Below are 10,658 nucleotides of genomic sequence, written 5' to 3'. Positions count from 1 at the left end.
ATGATGATCAGATGGTAGTGGTTTTTGGGGTTTCTCCCATCCACCATTTGATCCGATAGAACATTTAGATCACGGGAACAAGGGACCCCACGTCGGCATTGATGCGAGTGGACGGTGTAGATCGGACGCAAATTGCTTGTTCCCCGGAACACATGAAGTTCATGTGGTCGGAAGCTATGTGGGGCCCAAATAGATTCCTGTGATAAATCCACTCCGTCCATCAGTTTCTCAAGATTACAATAAGACAGCAGTCCAAAAATCAGGCAGATAAAGAACTTAGTTGGACCACACCACATGAAACAGTGTGGAAACGTCCACAGCTGAAACCTTACCGGAGCCGACCATGATCGAAACCGCTCATAGGGTCATTACCACTTATATAAACTGTAGGCAGAAATATCACTCTGATAAAGAAAACTTACGTGGGCTCCACAAAGTTTCCACTGGTGACCGTTCAATCTCCTTTTTTCTTGTGGTGTGGCCTAGGTGAGATTTGGATCCTAGTGATTTTTGGACTTCTGCTCTATTGTGATATTAATAAACTGATGGACGGACTGGATTTATCACAATCATCTATATGGGCTCCGCATAACTTCTTACCACAGGCCATGCCCACGAGGAGGAAAATACAACATACAGCAGGCTGTATGCTAAGTTCGTGTGCAGCCCATTTTCCTGCAGACTTGTTATACATCCCATCCATGAAAGAAGTGCCAACCACTACGAAGATTTCTTTGAAAAATATCAGAGTGATCCATTCATCAGAAAATGCCACGCCATCAACATTAAAGGATGACCGATAATCCAACTCGGTGTATATGTGTGGCCCATCCAATGAGTGGATTGGCCTAATTCTATAGAAGGATGATTTTCATGGTGGGATACACTCTTTATTTGGATCCGATTCTATAATAAATCAAGATTTTATAATAAAAAAGGAGCTAAATGCTAGATTAGCATGCAGCCAGTTGTAGGTGATCCGTTCTCAAAACCATAACCACCGCAATAAGACACCGAGAAATGACATGAATTGGTTTGTTGAGGTTTGCTCCGCCCACACGCTTTGACAAGGCATCCCACCTACACGCCATTACATGTGCGAGTAACGAGATCCAAGCCGTCCATAGAAGGTTCTGACCTTTCAATTGATCTTGACCACAAATCATGGTGGTTCATTCTTCAGGTGGGCCACAAAGTGAGAAAAAGTCGGATGAAAGAGAAAAAAAATATGAAAGGTCTTTACAGCCATCCATTTCTTTTGTGAACGGTAGTAGCTAGCAAAACTAGTGAACTTGTCTGATTCTCCAGTCAAAGATAATAGGCAAAGGGTCTCATCTGATGGATGGATTGGATCTTGTGTTTGTGTGCTGTGATGACAAAGGTAATGGCGTGTTGATGGGATGCCTTGTACTCGCGTGTGAGCTTGGGCTGAGAGAATCTTTGATACTCCAGCAGAGTGTGATGGATGATACGCAGGCATCACCTACAAATTACACCCGTGGCATGCAAGTAATGCAAAATGAACAGTCCAAATTATGGATCCCAGATTAGATATATAATATACTCCGTCCATTTGATGTCCACTAGTTGGGCTGTGAGGACTAGGGACCATCTAATTGGTCCGAGTTTCTAGAGGCTCCACATACAATGGACCACACAAATTTGGATGGTCTGGATTATCTAACCTGTCACACGTAGAGCTGGGCAAGGACGACTCGACTCGATAAACCCGGCTGTTCACATCTGACTCGATACGAACGGACTGGGTGAGTTGACTTTGTTTAAAATGAACTTAAATCGGGTTGAGTTCGGGTCATCCGGTAACTTGACCTGGTTCGACCGGAAATCCAATTCGGTATTGTCTCAACTCATATGTAAATGTTAAAAAGTTACAAAAAAAAAAAAAAAAAAACTTAAATATGACATTTTAGATATGAGGTGCCGCTAAGTTGATGGAGAGGTTGCAAATCTAGCAAGTGAATCTAGATTTTGAGTGTTGTTTTCAGCCCATGGATACTCTTACCTAACTTGGTACTTGTGACAAGGTCAGTACTTGGTTGGTTTGAATTAGTCCAGGCCAAACCTAGACTTGAATCGAGTCAAGTATGTTCGACTTGGTATCGAGTTGGGTCAAGTTCAGGTCAAGCCTATTTCAAAATCAAATCGAGTGAGGTCAGCCTTAACTTGGTCCGACTCGACTCGATGCCCCACGCTACTTGTCGGTCAATCAGAACCAAATGTCAGGCCCGAGCATTGCCCATTTAGAAATTGGGCCTCTCGTTTAAAGCCCACTCCCCCAGGCCCATCAATCAACATCATCAATGGCTTGTTCTCGCGCTCTTGGGCTCTGATCGTGGGACCATGGTTCTGGGCCCGGCTTTTGGGAAGTCTCGGCCCATATATGATTGCAGGCATCCATTACAGGCCTGAGGTGGGCGTTCTCAGGTCAGGACCCAAAACCAAATGGTCCTGCCTGGTCCACTCTAAAGGAAGTACCAACAACCATAGGGCTATAATCAATGGGCTGGGCTTGGATAATTTTAGCTAGATTTCGAACCAGTCTAGTGGGCCTATCTGCACGAGATTGGCCCACCATTATCGGTCACGGATCTAACAATTAACTGTTTCGACGATCCTAATCGCTCGGGCATAAAATAGTTGCTGCTAATCTAGCAGGCTGTCCAAATCAATGCCACACTTTCCTGAGATCCAAGCCATCCATCAAATAGCACTGTCTAGATGCCATGTCCGAAGGACTACATCCATCCATTTCTATGATAGGTTGTCTCATTCGTCCATTACACAATGAGGCCCACCTTATGGACAACTCAAATCTTCCGTATGTGATAGATCGACACAATTGGACCGGACTCGGCCGAAAGCCAGGCCAAAGGCTGGCCCTTTAATAATCAAGATTGAAGTTTGGGCCTAAGCCCATCTATAGCAATCATACGGGCTTGGATCTGGACTCTTGGTAGGCCTCAAGAAAAAATGTTGTCAGATGAAATCAGGCCCACATGTTTATTAATCAAGGCCATAAATCAAGAGCCATGAACGGACCTAAACCCGTCTGCCCCCCTCCCCCCCCCCTCTCTTTCAATGGGTTGATTGTTGCTAGGGGTGTACATCGAGTCGAACCCAATCGAGCTGGCCTCAGCTCGACTCAGCTCAGCCACTAGTTGACCTCAGCTCGAACTCGGCTCGGTTCGGTCCTCGAGCATGACTGGCCAGCTTGGCTCAGTTCGGTCGGCGGCTCGGGCTAGTTCGAGCCAAGATCAAGCTGAGTTCACCATTGCAGCATTTTCACAAACACTTTGTCGCACCTTCAAAATTTCACTGTATTTGCAATAGGAGCAATGGTTTTACAAGTATTTTACCAAACACCTTCTAAGCAACATAAAAATCAAGTAAAAAAAAGGGTGTTGGTTTCATATACATACCTTCCTTGCCACCATCCACACTCCTTTGAGTCATTTCATCAAACACTTGGTGAGAAACATCAATATCAAAGTAACCACGTCACCGAACTGGTTCGATCTGAGCTCAATTCGAGCTGGGTTCAATCTGAGTCGAGTCAAGCTAGGGCCAGTTTGACTCGGGTCAAACTCATTTTCAAGCTCAAAAAATCAGTTCAACTCGGGCTAAACTCAGCTTCGAATCGAGTCAAATCGAGCTTTTTCGAGTCGAGTCATGCGAGCCAACTGAGCTAGCTCGGTTCGTGTACACCTCTAATCGAGGATGAAAAAAATACAAATTTTCAAAAATTAGGTGGACCACTCAATAACATATGTTCAAATCAATATGATACATTTATAAGACTAGTGACCACTAAATGAGTTGATTTGCTTAACTTTCCAGCTAATATCATCTTAGGAGTGGACCCCACACATAATGGGCCTGAAATGTTTATACAAAATGCTCCCTTCATCTAAAATTAATGAATGCCTCAGTGTCACTCGTGAAGATTGTGGGCCCCACCTATTGAACGACTTGGATCTTGCACAAATTCCATACAGTGCACCACACACCGCACATTTCTTTCTAGTCGCCTGATAAATCATTAGAAGGTTCCTAAAAGGAACTTTTTTTTTTTTTTTACTGCAATCATTTCATTATTTGTTTGAATTTTGTATACCTTGGATCTTTAAATTGACTTTTAGATGTTTTTTAATGGACTGTTTGGATCGAGAGATTTGTCATATCTATAGATTCCAAATATTTTCATTCTGTCTTTTGTCAAGGATTTGTCTTTTTCAGAAATCACATTTTGAGTAATGTCCAAACAGGCCCTAAGTGGGCCTCATGTTTACGATCACCCAAGCCAGACCCCACCACCCATTTTTATGACCCCAAATTGACACACCTGCCAACTGGGCCCCACACGTTGCCACCCCTAATCCGAACCATTCAATTTGTGGACTGCAAACCTTGGGTAGGGTGCGTAATGTTTAGATGCAGATTTTGCAGAAAAGACTTTGCTGGGCATTGGATATGGAGATCAAAAGAAGGAGATAGCTTACTATTACTGTTGAATGCCGGGATCTTCCTTTCCTTCCACCCTTTAGAGAAGACGGGATGAGATTGTGACTTCTATTGTCGATGGTGTAGGATTGAGGATCCAACTATGTTTTATACTAATGAGGGTAGAGGAGTTTGAAACCTATCAAAACTCCTCTCTTAAAAGGCTCCACACGAATTGGTTATCCTAGTTCATCTTAGTTCTGTCAAAATACTGTGTGCATATCACAATAATAGCACATCATCCCTTACACGAATTCTAGTATCACAACTTAGTGGGGCCCATTGGTGCACCCGATCACATTATCCAACCTTTAGGTAAATCTAAACCGTTAATCAATAAGGCTTGCCTAATAGTATTCTCATAGGGTGCACTTGTAACAAGAATTTTTTTTATTTTTTATTTAAATACTATGAATTCCTGTTGGATCAGATTCTAACGAATCCTCAAGGGAACTCGTAAGAAATTCTTTATTATAAGATAAGGATGACAAAACAAGAATAAAAAACCAGACTCATACGTATATTTTGCTCATTTGAGTCAAATTTTACACTAGTCAACTCATCGAGTAGTACACACACGTGTGTGGAAAATCAACGGTTTGAAGAAATGAAAATGCCCATACTCAATATAGATGTGTGGCCTACGTGGTTGGTATATGGTCATTCTACTCTGAAATCATGTAAAATCACCACTTTCACTAAAAGCTTAAGCAATTAGAGGATAGTATATCAATGTATATTTTGGCCAAAAATATACGCCCCAGGCTTATTTGCTACTCTTGGGATTAAAATATAGAACACTTTGATACCAAATCAAACAACCACTTTTTTAAAATCTCAAATTGTCAGAGCATACACTGTAAGGTGAAACTTCACACTGAACATAATAGACAAGTGTGGAAGGACACTCACACCATAAACAGGCTTGGGCTATGCCGATTAGTTAGGCCAAGAAGCCCTAGCCTTTGCCTATGTTGGGCTAACAAGTCTAGCTTTAGCCAATAAGTATCTTCAATATACATGCATATATTAAATAGGAACAATCATAAGTGTCTTTAAACAGTCTCGATGATTGGGTTGGGCCACCGGCCTCAGCTTATACATTGGGCCGACCTTTCAAGCCTGCTCGAGTACTCAGACCAAGTATATGGGTTAACTAGTTTGACTTTCAGGCCAGAACATCTCGCCTTAAATCTCATATAGATTGTTCCTTTCATCTAACTGTAAGTTCTACATCAATGCAGAATTGCAAGGGCCGTGCTATGCATCGGATATGGAGATGTGAAGGGTTGGATAACTTACCTTGTTGGGACATCATTGTTGAAGATAGGATGCTAAGGTCTTCCTTTCCTTACACCCTTTAGAGAAGTTGTGATAGAGCTGTAACTTCAGTCAATGGTTTTGGATTGGTGACCAGGCTTAGTTTTATAGTTAGAGAGGGCAGAGGAGTTTGAAACCCATCAAAACTCTTTTCCCTATGGTTCCACACGAATTTGATAATCCTAGTTCCTTTAAAACACTATGTGTGTATCACAATTGTAGCACTCCACCCCTTATACGAATTTATGAATGTATCACAACTTAGTAGGGCCCACTAGTATACCTGATCACATTATCCAACCCTTAGGATAATCCAAATCATTGATCAATAAGGACCACCTTATAGAATTCTTATACTAACATTATGAACGAATCAAACTTCTCATTTCATGTGCAATTAGATACACATCCAACGACTTGGATCTCACCCAGGTATGTTAACAGCCTGTTAGAGCCCAACAAGATTATTTAAGCCCGCCTGCATTATTCAACATAGATCTGAGCCCAATAGATACCTATCACAAGTCAAAATCAAACAACCTGTGGCTGTAAATGGGCCAAGCTGGATAACTCTTTTAAGTATTTTTCTAGTAAAATTATTATTTCTTTTTTATTTTCTAAGTTGTAGTCTTGCATGCATGTATCTTGTGCTAGAAGCGTGTGATGTACAGATCTTTGCACAATATACACTGGCTATTGGATCAGTGGTTGCCTAATCTAGACCGTTGATCAGTTGAGTCACACAGTGGATTGATAGGAAAACTCTTAAACGTTTGATTTCTAGCCCAAAAATAGACGGTTAAAAAGAGAAATATAACAATAATCAACATCCATCTGAAAAAAAGTTCAGTGGCATTTTCTATCTGCAATATTGTCTGACAGATCAATGGTCTTGATCACTGAAACATCATGTAATCTAATGTGAATGGTTAAAATAAGGGAATCTTTATAACATACTACCTAACTTTTGTGGAATTTACACTTCAGTACCTTTTTGTGAAATGTTCTTATTAAACTATCTTATTAAAATAAGTAAGTTTCATTAAGCTACCTTCTGTTAGATTCTTCCAACGGTAGGTATATCGGGCGGGGGGTAATTTCTTATAAATGATGAAATTGCCCTTCCAATGATAATGCCTTTTCAACAAATAATGTTTGTGTATATGATAATAGAGTTGTTTGATTGATCTTATTTTAAAATAAGGTAAGTTTCATTAAGCTACTTTCAATTAGATTTTCTAACAATAAGCATGCAACATTTTATATATATATATATATATGAAGAAATTGCTTGTCCAATGAGAATGACTTTTCAACAAATAATGTTCATGTGTGTGATGCAAGAGTTGTTCATGGATGGTTTTTTTTTTTTTAATGAGAAATATAGCTAAGTAGAGTGATTTTAAAATTTTAGTCGGTTGTTATTTGGGTTGATACATGCCACGTGTAAAATTGGGAGTTTTTATTGAAAACTTTCTGACAAATTTATACTTTACCAAATAATGCTTTCATGAGTAGAAATTACGTGGAGGTGCTTCTTGGGGATGAAATTATCAAAATACTCTTATTTAATTGTTTTCTTTAAAAAGTAGTGAAACTCAAGATTTGTGAGGCCCACCTAGTCTATATATTATAACACCCAAATCGTTAAATATCTGTATCATGCAATGGCGATAACACAAATCAAACATTAAATTAATTAGGTCATTAGATGGGCTACACTTGAATTAGGATATTTTAAATGGTGTATATTATTTTTTTATTAATTGGCCCATTTAAGATTGGATTTATTGTAAATTTAGTTTATCTAATAATAATATTGATGTGCATTTATTAGACGGTTGGATGTGAGACACATATCACACGAGTTCTATAACTTTCTTTCAATTTTTCCATGATGGAAAAGAAAAAGCAAAAGAGGATAATGATATAATTTCTTCTCCTTTAAAACAATGCTAAAGTATATCAATTTTTTGAGGCACTATTTAGTAAAATCCAATTTCTTGAGGAATTTTGCTGCAAAAATCCCTATACAATTTATTAGTGATTGTGTATCAATTGTCATTCTATAATAAAGTATTTAACAACCAAAAGGTTCCCTTCTCTCTCACTCTATCTCCAAGGTCCTTGACACAACTATGTTAACCAAGCACCAAGTAGATGGGCCTGGATGAAATCCACACCGTCCATCAAGTAAAATGACTAAAAAATTATGATAATCCAAGACGATCCATACCGTTGGAGTGGGGACCTCCCCTATCAACCCATCGTGGTGTTTGTATGTCAACAATCCATTCATTTGACGTTCCTAATGGTGGTCACAGAAGTTTTGGATGGCCAATATGCGTCACAGTAGCCCCCACAAAGGTTTCAATGGTGGGATTTCAATCCCTGATGTTTGTGGTGTGACCCACTTGTGTTTTGAAACTGCCTCTTTTTGTTTGGACGGTGTGAAAATGAGTTGGGGAAAGAAATTAACGGAGTAGATGTAACATGGACATCGCCGTTATTTGGATTGTGCCAATAGGCCTCTGATATTTGGAACAGTGAATGTACACAACGTGGCCCGCTTGATGGATGGCTCGGATCTTCCACATGATGGATCATCACCAATGGCCGGGTTGTAAGGTCCTAAAGCCGGCCCGAGACTAGCCCTTTTATAATCAAGCTTGAAATTGAGCCTAGACCCACCTATAGAAATCATAACAGGCTTGGAGCTGGGCTAATGGTGGGCCTCATAATCTTTAGATGAAATCAGGCCCACTCATTTATTAAATAGGGCTTTAAATCAAGAGCCAAGACTGGCCCAGGTGCCTAAAGTATGGGTCTGAGCCGAGCTTGTGGTGGGTCAGCTCTCGCATTGCTAGACCTTGTAGGGTGGCCAGTTACTTGATCGAGCCGTGGGCTGAGTTCAAGCTGATGAGTCTGGGAACGCCACACGGCCTCAATCCTTATACCAACACAGTCCTACCACGGAGTGAGGAAATTTGGGCACACACCACTCTTTGGTATGGTGAAAGGTGTTTATGATTTGTTTTGTTTTCCGATGTTTTTTGGTTTTGTAATATCTTTCAAAGGTGGGCAACAATGTTATATTTGATGTCTTTAATCAAGTTTTATGTTTCCTTTTCTGTTTGAGATTCGTCCTATAACATTTGAGTATCATTTTAAGTATCGTTTTTTAACTTTTAATTTTATTTTTTATTTATCTATCAAAATTTAAAATAATTAAAATATCAGAAGAAACTAAAGAAATGACCATAAGTAAAATTAAATTTGTACTTTATCTTGATTTGTTATTTAAGATTGCATGCAAGTGTCCTATATTAAATAGTCCTTCACCTTAAAAATAGTTATGCTTCTGAATGAACTTGTCATAATTAATTTCAACATAGAAAATTATTTCTTCTATTCTCTTAACATTTAAAAAATATATCTAAATACTCATTTATTCTATTTTCTAAACCAATCTTTTAACCTTTTTTCCTCGTATTAGAAGAGACCATGAATACTCAACCAAAGTAAGGAAGCCATCATTTTGAATCCATATATTCTGAAATTTAAACACTTCATTAGCATCATACAATATTTAAAGTTGATTGAAATCAAAAGAGCCTATAATCCTGTATCTTCAATAAAGGTAGAAACAAACTAACCTGATAAGAATTTAATGTAAAATCAGTCCAATATAAGCCAAATGTATTTACCATCTCTTTAGTTTTTACACCATGTACTTAATATAACCTACATCAATTAGTGCATGCTGACTAACCATGTCTTGAAAATCAGCTTTTGCATTAGAATTGACCGTTTTCCTATAACATTTCTTCACAATGAAGTCTTCACGGATGAGCCACCGAGAGAAAATACATGTCGCTAACCAGCCTACATCTTCCAATAAAATTCTTGTATCTCAAATGTTGTACTTTGCATAAAATGTATATATTTCTAATTCCCTACAAACAAATTTTCAATTCCTTAGACAAATTGATTTTGTGATTTTAAATATCCTTACCATTCAAAATCAAGAGAATGTGGATACTCAAATTTATAGTCAGGTCAAAATATAATGGATGAAGATTCAAAGGGATCGACTGAAGCTTACCGTTTATTTTTATTATATTTTCTATGAAGTAAATTAAGTTGACAATGACTAATCAGGGCGATTCAGAGAGTAGTTACTCATTATGCGAACAGAAAATGAAGTTGGTAATGACTAATTAGGGTGATCTGAAGAGTAATTACTCATTTATTCAAGTTTAATTTCTAAAGAAAAAAGGATAAACTACAGTCTCAGGTAGAGTATCCTGACTGCATCAAGGATATAGAAAGTAGTTATCAATCAAGATCATGTCTGCATGAACATGTAGATTTTATTGTAACTATTTGGATGTTAATGTTTAAAAGATTATTTTATAAAAAATTTAAGTGTACTGTAGTTCTCTTCATATTTTTTTTATTTTTCCACCCGTGCACTCACACGACAGTGGGATTTCAACACAATGGGTACTTCTTTAACCTTATATAACATGTAATTAGTAATTATGTCTTGTAATACTAAGTTTTAAATATAGTCACATTATGTGTACTAAACACATAAACCACCTCAATTATTGTGCATTTCTCGGTAATCTTCGGGGAATTCTCATCCGACTCAACATCCTTGTTTCAGCTACACATACTCCGAACATGTTGTTCCCTAACTGCCCAACATCCTGTCCATGGTGGGAAATTAGGTTTAGCCAGAAAAAACAGATCGTACAGCTCTACAGTATGCATTTTTGGCTACGTGTCATGTATGGGGTGATGCAGAGCCA

The sequence above is a fragment of the Magnolia sinica genome, chromosome 10 (genome assembly GCF_029962835.1).
Source record: "Magnolia sinica isolate HGM2019 chromosome 10, MsV1, whole genome shotgun sequence".
In the NCBI taxonomy this organism is placed as follows: Eukaryota; Viridiplantae; Streptophyta; class Magnoliopsida; order Magnoliales; family Magnoliaceae; genus Magnolia; species Magnolia sinica.
Note: the sequence above shows the minus strand (reverse complement) of the source record.